Raw genomic sequence first — 19564 nt, 5'->3', positions numbered from 1 at the left:
GTCAGAGTAGACAGTTGGAATGCATTTGTCACAAGGTGACTACGCATAGCAAGCGGAACTAAAAATCTGTTCGCAAGGTGGTGTCAGACGCAGAAGCCAGCTGAAGCGGCGGGAATCCCACGGCAACACCTCTCCTCGTTCACCCGCTGTGAGGACCTGTCGGGCAGACTAGCAGTGCCCATAAAGTGGGGGACAATTTGGGGATCTGGGCAGCCCAGTTCAGAGATGCCGGGGGCCGAGGACAGCACCCTCATTTTTCCCTTTTTTTGTTGAAGACTCTTTGCCCCTATTGTTATTCTCTGTTATTCTATTGTTATACTTTAATTAGATTTTTCGTGCCTCTGAATCTTATTGACGGGTGTGTGTTGCTCCTTGGGGTAGAAAGGTAAACAGTGGTCAGGCTAGCGCCCCCACCTGGTCACACTTTTCTAGTGGGCCTGAGACGAAGGTAAGAGCAGAGGATCCAGGAAGTGGCAACGTGTTTGGTCTTTGATCGGCTTCTCTGCTGATTACCCATCACTGGCACTAGGTCCTAGAATCAGATTTATATCTCTTACCCTTGTCTACAGGACAGCCACCAGATCAGCATCCACCTATTTAAATTATATCATTCAGATGTATTCTTCCTGGCAAATACTTCATTCTTCCTATCAACATCGGTGGTATTTGCCCACTCTCTGCAGCAATCTTGCAGTGGAGACTCTTTTTATTTGTGGTACATCAGTGGCATGACTTACCTTGTGCTTTCCATTTCTCTCAAGCGCTTTGGTACGTTCAAGAATTTAAACATCAGTTGCTATATTTTCGCATATTTTGTTGTATTATGTATAATGCTTTACTTCTGACTTTTAATTTTTCAAAATCATTTTTTTGTTACACACTTTGGACAAAAACCTCTGCCATATACCATTAACATAAACAGATACTGACCATGTGGATCCAGACACTCCAGCCACATAGAGGAAGCCATCCAGGAGTTCTTCCTTATACAACTGCTGTATAACACCTAGGAAGCCGACATTGGCTCTTTGTCCACCACCGGAACCCAACAGTGCCACACGAGGGAGGTTTTTCTGAGAAAAAAACATACAATATGTTTCCAATATTGGAACAGAATTCATGAACATTGGGCCTCATTCTCGAACATTTTCTGAAGTTTCTTCGGACTTCGGAAAACCAACATGAGAAAAAGATCTCCGCCAGATTCATGAACGCCTGAAAATGTTTTCTTACGCAGCCGAAGTGTTCTCAGCTGTGCTACCCCGAATGAGGTTTCTTACATTGAACGCGCGTTCTCGTGCACCTGAATTTGCATACATACATGCCCCGACAGCTTCTTATAAGGGCACGCAACCGTAATGACGTGTGCAGTCGGAATCGACCGAATCCACGCGAAAGCAACTCAAAAGCGAGTCATGTCAAAGCGGAAAGCGAGCACCGGTCGAGTAAACGCAGAACTAACTTCACAGGTGCAGAGGTGGAGGTACTGTTGCAGGATGTAGATGTGTTCATTCTATTCCACAATGGCCATATCAACGTGATTGAGTTAAGTGCTTATTTATTTATTCACTCACATTTGCAGTGTTCGTGTAGTCCTTTTATTTATTTTAGGACATCACAATGCTTCGTAGAATCATTACTATAAATGTGAAACGTAAATGTTAATGATACAAATATTCTCATATTTATTATTATTATAATTATTTAAATCAGAGGATGTCTGTAGAGTTGATGTGAAGGCAATAACCAACGATTTCTCACAAATTCACCCTTAACACGTAGCGGCCCCGTGGAACATCTTGTGTTTTTTTGAGGAATCGCATTTAAAGCAGCACTAAGGAGTTTTAGGCTTGGAGCTCCCCCTAGCGGCGAAACCTGTTAATTTGCTTTCCTCGTTTATGACAAACTAGCGAGTCAACAACTTTGCTAACACAGTCAAACATCAAGCAAGTGCAAGACAAGACAAAGCAGGACAGCAAATAAACTACTTACTAATCCAGCAGAAAGATGGCTAGCTCTGAATCGAAATCGCTACCCGATCCTAGTCGCGCATGCTCGGACAGGGTGGCTCCAGAAATCCTACAGACCGCAGTCATTTCGCTACAGACCCCCGATGGCAATGGTGGAGAGGCCATTCTCCAAATTAAAAGTAATTGTAGCAAGACAATTTTTTTTAAGCTGTTATTTTAAGGTAGAATTGTTACATAGTGTTACTTTAAGAAAACTCTGGCCGATTTACGACTGATATTTCGCGTTCTGAAAATTCTTCTGAAGTTCAGAACAAATCCCATATGAGAAAACTTTCTCGAATGCCAAATTTGTTCCTAAATCCACCGGAAGTGAAATTCCTTCTTAAATTCTTCTTAACTGCGTTCGAGAATTAGGCCCAATATCTTTTGTGATTCTTTCTAAATTACGTTATTATGATTGGTCTAAAATATATATATATTGTGACAGAAGAAATGCTTGGTAATGCAGAGGGAAAATGACCAACGACAATATTCTCAGGACTTTAAGACCCCGCTGAAGAATCTATATAAACATTGATGAATGTAAATTTCTTGCAGAGCTACTCACCATATTAGGAACGTGAATGCCATGTCTCTCCAGAGCTTTCTGCACTATGATCTGTCTTGCCATAGTGAACTGTTCTTCACCGTGACATAGGTGTTTGTGTCTTAAAGAGTAAGAATTAGAGTTTAGAGTTTTAATTTGTAGATGGTTTATCAGATGAAGACAATGCACCATTGTCATACTTCTGTCCTTCAAATCTCAGATAATGTTGTAACTTTTGACATGATTACTTCTGTAAATGAGACATACTAGACATAGTATTAACCACCAACTTGGCTCAACATTGACCCCAACATGTGACTTCTATCCCAAGGTCATGTCCGTTCACCGGGAAGACCAGACTCTATCAATATGCACCTCCTTGTGAATCCCCTGGTCTGTTCTAGACTAGACTATTGCACTGCTATTCTAGCTGGCCTGCTTACGTGTGATGAGACCATGCAGAATGTGGCGCATTCAGTCTTTGATCAGACGATAAGGATACATTGAAGTCCTCTGCTGATTACCAATTGCTGACTCCCTGTAGCAATATAATTAAATGTTAATGTCTTCCTCTTGCCTACAGGACAGCCAGTAGTGCATCTAGTGCTGTCCATTCCAGTGACCGTCAAGGGACATTCAAGAAGTGTTTAAAAACTCACCTTTTAAAACTTTATCTGTCATGATAATGTAGTTGTTGCTAGACATACACTCTTTCATATATTTATAGTTTAGTAGATGGTGGTTATACTGGCAATAAGCTGACCAGCTATCAGACAAACTTAATTTATAAGCTTACTAATATTAGTACGTTTAGTAGTAATATTAGATAACATTACCTAACATTACCAGCAAATAAATATTGGTGTCAGATGTAGTTGGGAAATCATGTACAATAATATTTTTTAAACTGAATACAAAGTGTAGATTCTGAAATAAAAGAGTGGAATTATTTCACATGTGCCACCCATGTAGCATATGTATTGCAGTAAGGTGCTGTCATCCAAAGCAACTTACAAAATAATAATACAAATAAAAGTGTTTAAAATATGTATAATTAAAAGGAAGTCCACAGTACATAATTAAAAGATAAGTAATTGGTGTTATAAGAATAGAGTGCAGGTTTTAGAGCTCAATAATACGCACATGAAAAGATAAATGTTTTTAACTTTGATTTAAAAATAAACAACTGTTGTTTAACACACAGGCATCCAGAGTTGTCTTTTTAAAGTGGTTTATTGACAACTGTTTTTAGTAACTTTGGGAAAGTGTCTGATAGCATTGAGCAGACGAATTGAACACAATGTATAATAGTTAGAAGTATCAAAAAGTTATTGACCCTTGTTGTGACATACCTCACAGATCAGACGAATGACTGTTAATTAGTGTCACAAAGTATAAACTATGCCTCTACATTGTATAATCATAAATGTCATCAATTATTTCAAAAGAGGAAGACATTTGTTTATGTTTACATTGTCCATACTATACTAAGTTTTTAGCTGTCTGTTGCTGCCTCTACTGTTTCGTTGTTTTTGTGACAATGACAAATAAAGTACTTTGAACTTGAACTACTATATGCAAAGAGAATTTCATTTAGAAAGTCCTTTATTATTTTCTTTCTTAGCAATGTATAATAGTTAGAGGTATCAAAAGGTTATTGACCCATACCTGATCACCACATCCATGTCTGCAGAACAGCTAGAAGGAGAAAAGTATCAGGGATCAGTATCAGTGACCAATGACTGGTAATTAGTGTAACAAAGTATGGACTATGCCTCTTTATATTTTACACAAAAATGCCTTAGATTATTTTTAAAACAGGAACATCCACAGGAACATCGTCCTCTATTCTTTTTCTGTATTACTGAATGGAGAATGATTTCACAGTCATCAGAAATTAAAATCAGATTGACTTGTTTATCTGGGCTATATGTGAAAGTAATCTCCCCTTCTCAATGACCTGACTAGTTGACAGACTTCAACCACCATGGCAAATCCACCATCCATTGTTACCTCTACCACCCATTGGAAGACGTAATCATTAAACAATTACAAAACCTATTTTATCCTTCTGCTACCTGCAAGAGCAGTTACCTTACCCTTAGTACAAGACATTGTTGGCAAATGTATAGATCAGGCATTTGCATCTTACAGCTACTGAAGCTCACCTTGTTCGAAATCCCAAGACTGCGATAAACACAAGGTCTGATTCTGTAAACTCTTGTCTGATGTGCAACACCAGGAACTGAAAAATTGGTTCATCATTAACATTGAGTTGAGATTTTATAGGAAAGGAAATGGGAGGAGATATTTCTGATGCAAGCTGGTTGGTCCTGATTCAAAGCAAGTGGGTGTATGTTGATATGAAGCTGTCAGTTCTTGATAAGTGTGTGTGTGACAGACTTGTGGTCAAGTATTTATTTACTTTACTGATGCTCTGTGAAACTAGGCATTCACAGTATGGGGAAAACAAATCATCATGAAATGAACACTTTACTGATGACCTCTTGTCTTAAACAAAATAACCAAGCAAAAATGCGAACGTCAACATGATAAACACATACAAGTAAGTGATATTGAGGTGCCCCATAACAAGACACGTCGACATTCTGACCTTTATACTAGCCTCGATAAGATCTCACTTACTTATAGGTAGACTCATACAGATCCATTCAACTCAGTGTTTTAATATTCATAAATTCATGTCTAATTTACAAGGCAATGGTTTCACAAAATGATTTACTCTTTGAACTTGAAGTCAAAAATCATTAATCTGAAGAATGCCATGGTCCAGAGTCAGACTCAGCCTCACCTTATCCCACACACACACACACACACACACACACACACACACACACACACACACACACACACACACACACACACACACACACACACACACACACACACACACACACACACACACACACACACACACACACTGCCACCACGCATGTTAACTGGCCTCTGCCAAGCTCATTGTTTGTTTATCCACGAAAGCCATAGGACTTGTTCTTCAAAAGGCCGTTACTGAATCAAATCAAATCTCCTTCTAATAAAAAGTTTTCTACATCGCATTAAAAGTGGACCTGACTGCTAATGAAGTTGTGCAATCTACTCCCACTGTTAGCCTTCAAGCTCCACAGTTTGTGCCCCTCAGACAGGGCCCCTGTTTATGTCTGTATCATGAAGGTAGACCTGTGGAGGTTTCTCTCTCTATAGCTGGCTGATTATTAAATCCATCGTGGCTGTTTTCTCTTACCTAACCGTTCTCATAAACAGAAGAGGTTATTGAAGATAGATCGCATCTGCTCAGTGAATAGCGGTAGTGGGAAGAAGGATGACAAGGTGAGATTTTATGGAGAAAAACAGCAGCAAGGACATTGCAGAGCCGTCTTCATCACAGAAGCCCATTATTAATGTGAGGACCTTAACTTGCCTTTCACGGATACAAAATATTTCATTGTCCTTGTCCTACACTGACATCTGTGGTTAGCATTGGAGTCTAAATGAAGGGCGTTGTCTCCAGGGTGACTTGGTGGTGACTTGGGAAAGACAAGGACACTAACACAGGCCACACAAATCTCCCGAAATCCGTTGTTACATTTTCTTAAATGGGGAAGATGTAAGGGAAAGACAAGTCAAGGGTTGGGATTGTGGGTTTTACATTGTGTGCATAGAGTGTGTGAAGTCTAACACAGGCCATAGGTCTTCCTAGATGGAACTGTGTGCTGGAATCACTGCAACTTGCATAGCTGTGAGAGTTAGAAGGCAGACAGATAAGGACCAATCACAGGTGCAGTACTACCTTCAGTGTGTGTGTGTTTGTTGCCATGCCGTCCAGCACTGTTGTTGTTGTTTACCACCTCTCTTCTCTGTTTTTTTTGTTTCTTTTATATTTCACCCCACCTCTCTCTTGTTGTCTCTTCTTCTCTTTCATTCATCTAACCCCACCCTACCTGTTAGTCCAGGACTCCGGAGTTGTAGATCAGTACATTTATTCAGCAACAATTGTCAGGCTCACTTACAGCACAAAGATGAAAGTGAAGCAATTTCACTAACATCGCACAGGGTTTATATACTGAAGATTTATCTAATTCTGACGCCATAAATGTTTCTAATGTCAGCAAGAATAGTTACGCACGACTAAAAGTCCTTTTGTGTCATCCCAACTGCGCTTTCTGAAATGCAAGGATGTCAGTTTTACACAGGGTCGGACAGGCACAGTTCGACCCTTCTTATCACCTCTGAGCTCACCCAAACATTTGCAGAAGGTCTCTCTCCTTACGCATATGCAGACTTCATGGCTTCAGCACCTAATAATCAAAGTTACACACACACTTTTGCTTGGTTGTCTTGCTTATCTTTTTTCATTCATCTCATGATTGAATTCCCTCTCTCATTTCACTCCTTAATCCATATACTAAAGGTGGGTTAAAAGTAAAAAAAAAAAGACTCTTATTGTTGACATTCTCTCTCTCTTTCCTGACATCTTCTCTGGAATGTTCCCCAAAACCTGCATCAAATCCTGAAGAAGAACCTGCTGGCTGCCACCTGATCCTGGGATAATCTTCCTCCTCACATACCCCAAACGAAGACTATCTCTTCTGCAGAACACCTGACATATTTTCCCCCTCATCACATCTATCATACCTGCTCCAACTCTCCTCTCCCCATTATCTCACTAATCAACCTCACAACATACCCTGAGCTACTGAACCTAAAAGACAGACTCAAATACCCCCCCCCCCCCCTCACACACACACACACTCTTAACCTCTCTTAATCTCAGGGTTAACCTGGTACATACCCCCCTCTCACTACTCCCACCTGATGTTCAAGGTGCATTGACTTGACATGCAACACCAGGAACTGAAAAATTGGTTCATCATTAACACTGACTTGAGATTTTATACAAGGAAATGGCAGGAGATATTTCTGATGCAAGCTGGTTGGTCCTGATTCAAAGCAAGCGGGTGTGCATGCAAAAATGCCATGGTAACGACATCAACATGAGAAACACAAATACGTGATTTAGACGTGCCCTGTCAGGATTGTGCTCTGTGTTTGCTTTGTGTTTCCTTGTTCCCGCTACGTGCTTTCCCCTGTTTGTTTGTTTACACCATGTGCTTCTTTGTTATCATCTTGAGCTCCGCCCCACCTGCCCTCTGCCATGTCTTGTTTTTTTCCGTCACCTGTGTTACGTTCCCTGCTAGGGCCAGGCAACGTAAACAAAAACAAGTTCGTGGGAATAAGAAAACGGGCAGACAACGTCGGATAAGACAAAAATAATCATTAATTTATTATCTTTAAACTAAACCAAAAATATATGGAATAGTGGAAAAATGGGGAGACAACAAAAATAGAAACAACAAAAAGCTCAAAGTAGCAAAGAAACAAAGCAACAAACAGGCCTCCAGAACTAAGCCTCCAAGAATCCTGAGCCTCCCTCTCGAACTCTCACTCCGAGACAGGTAGGTCTCACGGACTCGGCGAGGCTCCTAGATCATGCGGCAATCCTGGTGGCCGCCACAACGACAACTGCGTCTCTTCCAGAACGATCTTTTTGGGTGACGTCACCAAGCCCTTTTTAAGGGGCCGTCTCTGATCGGGCACCCAATGGGAATAGAACAGCAATTAAGCCTTATGCTGGGCTGTCTGTAAAACACGGAAAAGGCACACAACAGTATACATAGGCCATGGAAAATGTTCAGGGACGTAACACCTGCTACCACACCTGCTACCACACCTGCTTTGTTAAGCACCCTGTTCGTTTGCCTGATTGGTTTTTCCTTCGTCTTGTTAATTCCCCTTGTTCAGTTCACCTGTGTCCTATTATCTGTTTCCCCCTTTGGTATTTAATTCAGTCTGTCTTGTGTTTCTCGTGGGTTTGCAAGTCTAAGTATGGTGAGAGATTCTGTGTCCTGGTTATCTGTATTCTTGCCCGTATTCCTTCTCTGCCTTGTGTAGTGGAATGTCAGGCCACTAGGGTGCGCTTGACCATTGAGTAATGACTGAGGTACGAGGCTGGATATAGAGAATAAAGTACGTGTGCTGCTGAAGAATACACGCTGTCGTTGCTGTCTGGTCTAACAGAGCTAGTTCACATCATACAATTGTACATGGTGTCAGAAGATGGTGATGATAATGTGAGTAAAACGAAAGTGCAATTGGAACTGTCAAGAAGACGTTAGAATTTGCCTGCAGTGGTGATTTAGCAAGTTGCTAAGCAAGAGAACTAGCTGCTAGCTCGTTGACTTGTCCTCATAAGAAAAGGAGAGGGATATCGTCAGATTCATAGGTCAGAATGGACCAGATATTTTCTATACCGCCCCCGGCAAGCTTCAATTTTGATGAGCCAAACAGTTGGACGCAATGGCTACGGCGCTTCGAGCGATTTAGGATAGCTTCTGGACTAGCAGAAAAGACTGAGGAGTACCAGGTCAACTCGCTACTATACATTATGGGGGAGAAGAGTGACGACGTTTTGTACACGCTGACATTGAGTGACGCTCAGAGAAAGAAATATGAAGATGTGTGCAAAGCCCTGAGTGAGTATTTCATTGGCAAACACAATGTCATTTATGAGAGAGCCAAATTTAATACCAGATATCAACAGCCAGGTGAAACAGCAGAAAGTTTTATCACTGATGTTCACAAGCTCGCGGAGCATTGTCAATATGGCGTTCTGCGGGAAGAAATGATAAGAGATAGGATCGTAGTTGGAATCAGAGATGCCAAACTGTCAGAGAAGTTGCAATTAGATCCTAATCTCACATTGGCTAAAACAAAAACACAAGTCAGACAAAATGAAGAAGTAAAGAAACAACAGCCTCTGATTAGACAAAAAACTGAAATTAAGGAAGCAAATGTGGATGCAATGTCTACACGAAAACCAGGGAAATTTCAGATGTCAGCGCCAACACAGAGAAATCACACAGAAAATTGTAAAAGATGCGGGAAAAGCCCTCAGCACTCATGGAAACAATGTCCAGCTAGAGAGGCAGACTGTAGAAGATGCAATAGGAAAGGCCATTTTGCGGTGGTGTGTCGATCAGGACAGCGAGTGGAGGCTATTGAAGAATGTCAGGAAACGGGAGAAGATGCGTTCATGGGAACGATTCAGTGTCAGAAACAAGACATATGGAAACAGGACATTCAAATGAATGGAGTACTTGTTAATTTCAAGTTAGATACAGGAGCGGCAGTCACCGCCATACCAGAATCAGTGTACTCAAGAGGCAGAGATGGTGAACTGCAAAAAGCACAGCGATTGATATGTGGCCCCAATAACCAACCATTGACGGTACTGGGCACATTTAATGCATGTCTTAAAAAGGGCAAACAGAAAACAGAGCAGGAAATATTTGTAGTCCAGGATCTAGTGATGCCACTGCTAGGTCTCCCTGCTATTCAGAGTCTACCGCTGCTCCAGCAGGTGGCAGCAGTCCAAGCCATGGGAAACAAATTTAAGACCATGTTCCCAAAGGTTTTCTTAGGCTTAGGGAAGCTACAAGGTAGCTATAAGATTGAGTTAGCCGACGGTGCAATGCCATATGCCCTATCAGCTCCTAGACGTGTAGCATTACCTCTCATGGATAAAGTGAAGTCAGAGCTCCATAGAATGGAAACTATGGGCGTCATCCGAAAAATCCAAGAGCCGACCGAGTGGTGTGCGGGGATAGTGGTTGTCCCGAAGCCTAACGGAAACATCAGGATCTGTGTAGATCTAACGAGGCTCAATGAAAGTGTGCGTCGCGAGAGACACATACTGCCAGCTGTGGATGAAACTCTAGCAAAGGTAGATGGAGCCATAGTTTTCTCAAAATTGGATGCCACTTCAGGATTTTGGCAAATACCCTTGCACAAAGACTCTGAGCCCTTAACAACATTCATCACTCCTTTTGGGAGGTATTGTTTCAGGAGACTCCCATTCGGAATCTCTTCAGCTCCGGAACATTTCCAGCTGAGAATGTCCCAGATCATTGCCGGCACACCAGGAACACTGTGCCATGCCGATGACATATTAGTGTTCGGCAAGGATGAAACTGAGCATGACAACAGGCTGTGTGAGGTCCTCAGGAAGTTTGAGAGCGCGGGGATGACCCTGAATGAAAAATGTAAGTTTGGGGTGAAACAAGTGAAATTCCTGGGACATAAAATCAGTGCTCAGGGGATAGAGGCTGATCCAGACAAAATTAAAGCAATTCTGAACATGCCCGAACCACAAAACATTGAAGGCGTGAGGCGCTTCATGGGTATGGTGAATTATGTCGGCAAGTTTTCACCTCATCTGCCCACTCTCACAAAACCCCTAAGAGACTTGCTTAAGAATGACTGCACATGGACGTGGGACATTCAACAAAAGACTGCTTTTGAGGCAGTAAAGGAAGAGCTGAGTTCACCAACTGTCTTAGCTCAATACAGTTCAAAGCGAGAAACACTTGTCTCAGCCGATGCATCGTCTTATGGCCTGGGAGGAGTGTTAATGCAGAGACAGTCAGATGGAGAATTCAGACCAGTGGTGTACATATCCAGAAGTCTAACTCTTACAGAAGCTCGATATGCACAAATTGAGAAGGAGGCCCTTGCTCTGACCTGGGCGTGTGAGCGACTGAGTGCCTACCTCCTGGGATTAGACTTTACCGTACGTACAGACCACAAGCCTCTCATCTCATTGCTAGGCACCCGTCCGCTGGATGATTTACCTCCACGTATTCTCAGATTCAGATTGAGAATGATGAGATTCACATACAAGATCATTCATGTGCCAGGAAAACAGCTGGTGCTAGCTGACGCGTTGTCACGAGCACCCCTTGGACCTGAAAACAGCACAGAATGTGACAACCTGGAAAGAGAGTGCCAAGTCTACATTGACCACGTCATGGAACATATACCTGCAACAAAAACTAAATTGGAACAGATCAAAAACTTACAGAACAGAGATGGTACAATGACACAACTCAGAGCATACACAGACAGAGGGTGGCCAGTGCAGAGGAAAGCAGTTCCTGAGCTTCTGCTACCGTATTGGCCATACAGAGCAGACATACATGTGGCTGATGGGATCCTCCTGAAGGGAGAACGAATCCTCATCCCAGCGCCGATGCGCAGAGAGATGCTCGAGAGAATACACCATGGCCATCAGGGTATGACAAAATGCTTTGCCAGAGCACAGCAATCCATGTGGTGGCCAGGGTTATCAAGAGACATCAGAGAGCTGGTGGAAAGATGCGAGGTATGCTGCCAATACTCTGCTTACCACACAGAGCCACTGATCACAACACCGTTACCAGCTAGACCATGGCAGAGGTTAGCTGCAGACATCTTTCAGTGGGGGAAAGGACACTACCTGGTAGTGATTGACTATTTCTCCAGGTACATTGAAGTAGCCAATCTGCCGACCCTCACAACTGCAACCACAGTGGAGAGACTGAAAGTCATCTTCGCCAGATTTGGCATCCCTGAGGTATTAATGACAGACAATGGGCCGCAGTTCGCCTCATCTGAGTTCTTAGCATTTGCCCAAGAATATGATTTTGAACATGTCACTAGTAGCCCCAGATACCCGCAGAGCAACGGGGAGGCGGAGAGAGCGGTCAGAACCGTGAAGCAGATACTGAGTAAGAATCAAGATCATCAGAAAGCTCTATTAGCCTACAGAACAACCCCATTAGCTCACGGAGTCTCACCTGCAGAACTTCTGATGGGACGAAAATTGAAATCTACAGTTCCAGTCCCGCCACAAACTCTCAAGCCAAAGTGGCCAGATCTCCAAGTTTTCAGAAGAAAAGACACAAAGCTGAAAGAGAATCAAAAGGAAGCGTATGGAGCAAGACACAGAGCAAAAGAGTTGCCGATACTTGAACCAGGCCAGAGGGTATGGATCAGGACGGCAAAGACCACTGGAACAGACCGGGCTCAGCTGACTGTTCTTCCAGAACCTGGCCAGCCGCAGGAAGACCAGCCCGACTCTAATGTGACTGTGACCAGATACGGGAGAGTCTCCCGCCCACCTGAAAGACTGGACTGGTAACACACACACAACATTGTAGCTTAGTAGGCCTGCTGTGAAAAAGGGCAGAATAAACCCCTGTAGCAGAGTCGGAAGGTTTTGGTAGTCTACCCTTTCCTTCAAGTTTAGGAAAAGAAAAACACTAAAGAATGTTATACACATGTTGTTCATGTTTGATGGAAATGCACTATGCTAAATGTTTGGTTTGTTCTGTGGCCAGGTTATTGAGAGTTAAATGAAGTTTTAACAGTAATATGGTTAATGACTAAAAGGGGGGGATGTAGTGGAATGTCAGGCCACTAGGGTGCGCTTGACCATTGAGTAATGACTGAGGTACGAGGCTGGATATAGTTAATAAAGTACGTGTGCTGCTGAAGAATACACGCTGTCGTTGCTGTCTGGTCTAACAGAGCTAGTTCACATCATACAATTGTACACCTTGCTTCCATGTTTTTTTTATTTTTTTGTTCGGCCTGTTTTTGGATTCCTAAGTTTGGGTGTTCTGTGTTTTTACTTTTGTTTTACCCTTTTTGAAATGAAACCCTGAACTCTTTGCATCTGGTCTGCGATTGTGTCCTTCCCTGCGTAATTCCTGACAGTGCTCCATACAATAGTTAAAAATTAAGTAAAAAACAGTTACACAAAAGGTTACAAAAATTAAGACGCACCGACATTCTGACTGTTATACTAGCCTCTACAAGATGTCCCTTACTAATACTTAGACTTAGACAGATCCATTCAACTCATTAATGAATGCCTAATTCAGAAGGCAATAGTAACAGCAACAAAATTATTTAAACTACTCTTTACTCTTGCAACTACATTTCCCACAACCCCCCTTTCCACACTGGGACATTGAGACTTTGATGACTGATCTCCAAGGGACGACCCAGTGGAAGAAGAACGCATAGCCTGTCAGACAAGCGCAGACCTCTGTGTATCAACCTCTCCCGTCTTCTGTCTGTCTGACCACACCCCTTCTCTCTACTGCAGCCCTATCTGTCTATCTGTCAGTGTGCGAAGCTGAGCATGCTGCCTTACAAACTCACGCTCACAACTGCATGCACACACACACACACACACACACACACACACACACACACAGACACGCGCATGCTCACGCACACACATATTAACATGTTCACACATATGAGTGGAGGTGCATACGGCCCCGAAAGGGTAGGCACACACACACACTCGCTTACTCACTTACACACACAACCATAGAGGTGTATGCTACACCCTACATCCATAGAGACACACACATAGAACTCTCACACAGACACACACACACTCGCTTACTCACTTACACACACAACCATAGAGGTGTATGCTACACCCTACATCCCTAGAGATACACACATAGAACTCTCACACAGACAAACACACACACTCACTAACTTACACACGCACACACACACACACACACACACACACACAAACACACACACACACACACGCACACACACACACACATATTAACATGTTCACACATGAGTGGAGGTGCATACGGCCCCGAAAGGGTAGGCACACACTCACTCACACACACACACACACACTCGCTTACTCACTTACACACACAACCATAGAGGTGTATGCTACACCCTACATCCATACAGATACACACATAGAACTCTCACACAGACACACACACACACACACACACACACACTGACGTTCTGAAGGGCCTTTTGACCAAGGTGGGACAGAGACCATTGACCTCAAATTGGTTAAAGTCATTGCTGAATTCCTTTCTCTTTTGTTCTACGTCTATTGTTCTCTTTTCTTTCTTACCCTTCTCTCCCTCTCTCTCTCTCTCTCTCTCTGGCTTTAAGTGTGACTTTCTCTTCTCTCTGTTATGGAACAAAGCATCTTATGTCTACATAGTGTGCATGTTTGTATGTGAGTGTGTTTGAGTGAATGTGTGTGTGTGTGTGTGTGTGTTTGAGTGAATGTGAGTGTGTATGTGTGTGTGTGTCCTCTCCCTGTCCTGTGACAGTGTGTGGTGGGTCTCATTGTGCCCCCTTACCCCACCCCACCCCCCTTCACTCTAAACCCACTCATACACACACATACACTCACACACACATACACATACACTCACACACACATACACTTACACACACATACACTCACACACACATACACTTACACACATACACTCAGTGTTGTATAGTAACGAAGTAGAAATACTTCGTTACTGTACTTAAGTCGTTTTTTTGGATATCTGTACTTTACTTTACTACTTATATTTCTGTTTACTTTTACTTTTACTTCGCTACATTTTGCAAAGAAAACGGATACTTTTACTCCGATACATTTCCCCTGAAACCTTCATTACTCGTTACAAAATCAAATCATCTTTAGAAAAAAAAAAATCATGAGAGTGACGAAACCAACATCGGGGACTGTGGTAGAACTGCAAGCAGGTTTGGCGAATCAGTGGTCCTAGCGCACGTTAATGCGTTATTGACCGTTACCATGGAACCACCAATGAGCGTGAACCACACAGGCCAAAGTTAACATTGAGCGGTGGGGCACTTTCAGATGTGCCCCACGAAATCTGCCTGGCAACTAGACTGGAATAATGCGAAAACCGCGAGACCTGGGGTACGTTCGTCGTAGGATTGAAGCTAAGTTAATCAATTGGCCTCATAGCCCGTTAAGATTAGCGAGCTGATTGAGAACAGCAAATATCGGTTCGTTAACGGCTGACCCGCATCCTAATCATGTGGTTAATTTCAAGCAGGCTAAAGTTATCATGGCATTTGCGCGTGCACGTCCTACTTCAAAAGGCAGGAAAGGTCGATCACCAAAACCATGATTTTCTAACGGTATAATGGTTCTAAACTCAAAGAAAAGGGCTCTTTTTTTCTCCGCTGGCGAGTAGGAGATGAACATGAACGCTTATGAAGAATACAAGACCATAATCATGGCAAAATTCAACACCACCACCGCTGTGAGAGCAAGGTGTGTTGGGATGTTTATAGGGTGATATCTATGTATGAATACCTGATGCCAAGTGTCAGCTGGTACAGAGGTTTCATCTACCGGTTTGCATCTACATGGTTGCTAGTTCAAATCCCCTCACCTCCTTCCTCGATGTAGTTTTACATTTCCTTGGAAGTCGCTTTGAATAAAAGCGTCTGTTAAATGACTAAATGTATTAATAACAAATGCAATAAATTGAAGCGGTGAAAATAAATTGTCTGTATTTCTCTCTATTCTTATCATGAGTCCACCGTAATCATTTTCTACAATAATGATGTGCTATGGTGTACTAATAACACTCATATAATTATGAGTGCTTTGTTCTCCGCATCACCGACACTACAAAAATGTACAGTCAATGTGGTGTTTGCAATAAATGACTCGAGAAGGTCTTGTAAATTAATGATTCCTTGTCGGCTGAATCGGTAGCGCTCATACAAGAATAATGGATCTTGGTGATCGCAAAGAACTCTCTCCCTCCGCTAATCTAACTCTAATATCAGTCCTTGGTCAATATCAGAAAATTACTTTTGATACTTAAGTACAGTAAAGATCAGATACTTTAATACTTTTACTCAAGTAGTATTCTAAAAGGTTACTTTTACTTTTACTTGAGTCATTTTCCAGGAAGGTATCTTTACTTTTACTCAAGTATGGCTTTTGGGTACTTTATACACCACTGCATACACTCACACACACTCACACAAACCCATACATACACTCACACACACACACACACACACACTCACACACACACATACACTCACACCCACACATATACTCAAACCCACACATACACTCACACACACTCTGTGAGCGATCGGGCGGTCACCCCCACGTTATTTGGGATGTGGCGACTGGACTGGGTGGTAAAGTGGGGAAAAACAGTGCAGGACTATATCCACCCCATCACGTGTGCCCACCAAATAAACATCTCATAAATACAAACAGCACCCACAGTAACCCAAGTAACCTGCATCCTGGGCACCTGCTTGGCCGATTTAGGCCCAAATACCGGCATCTTCTAGGCCCAAGCTAGGCCCCAAACTATGCACAGAAACTAGGCACGAAACTAGGTACAATAAACAAAGCAAACAAAACAAGCACAATAAGCAAGGCACACCAACAAAGCATGAGGCATAAGACAAGGCACAAAGAGACAGTGTCCACACAGCTAGACACAGGTTTACACTTAACCTCACATCATGAAGTGTCAAACCTTCTCGCCTCTCCATAGTTCTCTCTCCCCGTGCTCTCATGAGGTACCCTTTAACTAGTCCAGCCACTTGGGTTAAATTGTCCCAATTAGGCCTCCTGGGTCCAACCAATGTCGTGGGGGAGCCCGGACCCAACCATTGTGGTGGGGGAGTCCACACCAGGGCCAACTCCTCTTGAGAAGGGGGGGATGTCACCTTCTCACACACTCACACACACACATACACTTACACACACACATACACTCATACACACACACACACATACACTCACACACACATATACACTCATACACACATACACTCATACACTCTGGGATTTGCAGGCATTCTCAGCTGCTTGGGTTTTCTTTGTATGTTTCCTCAAGGATAATTTAATAAATGGTAAGAATTTAGACTGTTTGTCCTCTAACTAGATTTTTTCTCATAAATAACCATAGTCCATTTTACAATTAGGCGTAATATTGCATGTACAATATAGGGTTACCAGACAACATCAAAAAAGGTATTAAACTGGGCTAATGGTCAGAATAAGAACTAATAAATGAAATGTACTACTAACTATTCTTGGCCCATAAACTATTGCCTTCAGAGAAGCTTTGCCGTGCAGCACAATATGTGTGGTACAAATCCAATAGGCATGATCCTAGCGCCCCCTGTTGGCCAAGAATTCTATAAACGCTGACTCAGGAATATCCAATGAGACTATGATGGTCGTCATGTAACATATCTGAAGATATTTGATTCATCTTGCCATGAATACATTCAGATATAGTTTATGCCACATGTCTTTCCATTTGATCAAAGAGATTTTAGCATGGTGTGTGTTGGGGGGTGATTCGTGTTTATGTGTGTGTGAGTTTATGTGCATTTGACTTGAGTGCTGACTTTGATGCACTGAATTGAAGGGGCTGGGCTGTCAAAGCTGAAATAAATTAACTAAATCATATCTGCCACTGGGGATGTAACTCTAGGATGTAGATGAGCCCATCAATGACTCACCAAGGGAAGAGTTCCCCTCCTCCCCCTCAGTTACTGCCTTACTCCTGATGTCAGCTATTTGAGGAGAGACACACTGTGCTGTATTGGGAATCTCTTAACGGCCGACTACCCCTGTTGACTTGGTCATTAGGCTTCATATCATGGAAGGCAGCAGAACACTGGTACTCTAACTGGAGTTGGTCATTAGGCTTCATATCATGGAAGGCAGCAGAACGCAGCAGAAAACAGTTTCATGCTTAAGGGCCTCTCATTTCTTATTAACTTATCTGACCAACCACCCTTTTTCTTTTTCATTATACTTATCTTTCCATTCTCTCTCTCACACACACACACACACACACACACACACACACACACACACACACACACAAAGACACACACACACACACAAAGACACACACACAGACACACACACACACACACACAGACACACACACACACACACACACACACAGACACAAACACACACACACACACACACACACAAACACCTCACACACACACACACACACACACACACACACACACACACACACACACACACACACACACACACACACACACACACACACACACACACACATACACCAATATGTGCCCTCTTGTGGCAGCAGTGTATCTTCTTGGGCTTGTCAAAACCACTCCCCTCCCACACTCTCTTTTCCCACTCAATGAGACAGTGATGAATCAGCTCAACCTCCTTTCACCCGTCACTTTTATGAACTCCCAGAGACACTGAATCACTGAAAGACTCCTGCACCACCCCCTCCTCACCATGTCCCTCCCCACTTATCTAGCAAGAAACAACATGGAAAAGGTCGGTAGTATGCTACTGTAGTAGCACTGAAGTAATATAGTAATGCTAAATGAATAAAGATAAAGTTACCCATTAACATGCCCCTATCTGTGGGCCTGTCAACAGCAGAAAAAAAGTATTTTCACAGTGAGTGATGAGGAGTGTGAGTGTGTGTGAGTGTGTGTGTGCACATCAACACAGAGAAAAATAAAGTGAATAGGAGTGACTCTTGGTATCTATACAGTTTGTGAAGGGGAAAGGTATGTATTTGGCTTAGAAAGAGAAGGGGTTGGTTGTCACGGTATCCCCTCCTAGGAAGGTGGATGCACAGAGGGTGGAGAGAGGATTGCATCATGCTGTAGGCTGGACTGGAAGTGTCATGTGACTGATGGAGTGGGTCCTTTATCATCATGGACTATGCCAGCTGACCGTATACATGAAGGTGACCATGCTGTGTGATACAGTGTAACATATGGATGGATGGCTAGATGGGTGTGTGAAATGGATGGATGACCTGTGGGCTTTGTGAAAGAGGAGGGTGAGTAAGGAGTTAGGATACCCTGAGAGATGGGTCAAAGGTTAGCAGCAGGTCGGCCAGCTGTGCCGAGTCAGAGTTAACTCAGCTGCTTCAGACTGTCAGTTAGAGTTTGTTTTCTGTTAATTATTGGGTGTGGTCAGGATTTTGATTTTGTGTGTGTGCGTGCAAAATACAAACTCAAGTAATTCAGACCAGCAAAATAATCAGGATATTCTTTTATTAAAATGCAGTGTGATTATTGGGAAATGACTATATCTGACAGAGCCAATTTTCAAGGCAAAAATCACATCTCAACCAGCACCCTCTTAGACTGCATTAACAGCAGTCCTGATTCCGTGCATTCTTCCTTCGCATCAGCATGATAGCACATATCATATAAAATCAAATAAAAATAAAGATAATGTGATTCCATTTTCTTAACTCAAAATTGTAGGTCTTTGGATCCTATTAAG

The 19564-nt window shown here is 42.7% G+C and overlaps 1 long non-coding RNA gene across 1 annotated transcript; it reads right to left on the bottom strand.

Moving 5' to 3' along the window:
- Window positions 1-2637: 2637 nt before the first annotated feature.
- LOC116219140 lies at window positions 2638-4258 on the bottom strand. Its single transcript, XR_004163090.1, has 2 exons — window positions 4225-4258; window positions 2638-2677 (listed from the first exon to the last, which is right to left on the bottom strand). It is a non-coding gene; the product is annotated as an uncharacterized LOC116219140 (long non-coding RNA).
- Between the last annotated feature and the right edge of the window lie 15306 nt (window positions 4259-19564).

The sequence above is a fragment of the Clupea harengus genome, chromosome 24 (genome assembly GCF_900700415.2).
Source record: "Clupea harengus chromosome 24, Ch_v2.0.2, whole genome shotgun sequence".
NCBI classification, from domain to species: domain Eukaryota; kingdom Metazoa; phylum Chordata; class Actinopteri; order Clupeiformes; family Clupeidae; genus Clupea; species Clupea harengus.
The sequence above is the reverse complement of the archived record's forward strand: the minus strand, read 5'-3'. Positions and strand labels throughout refer to the sequence as shown.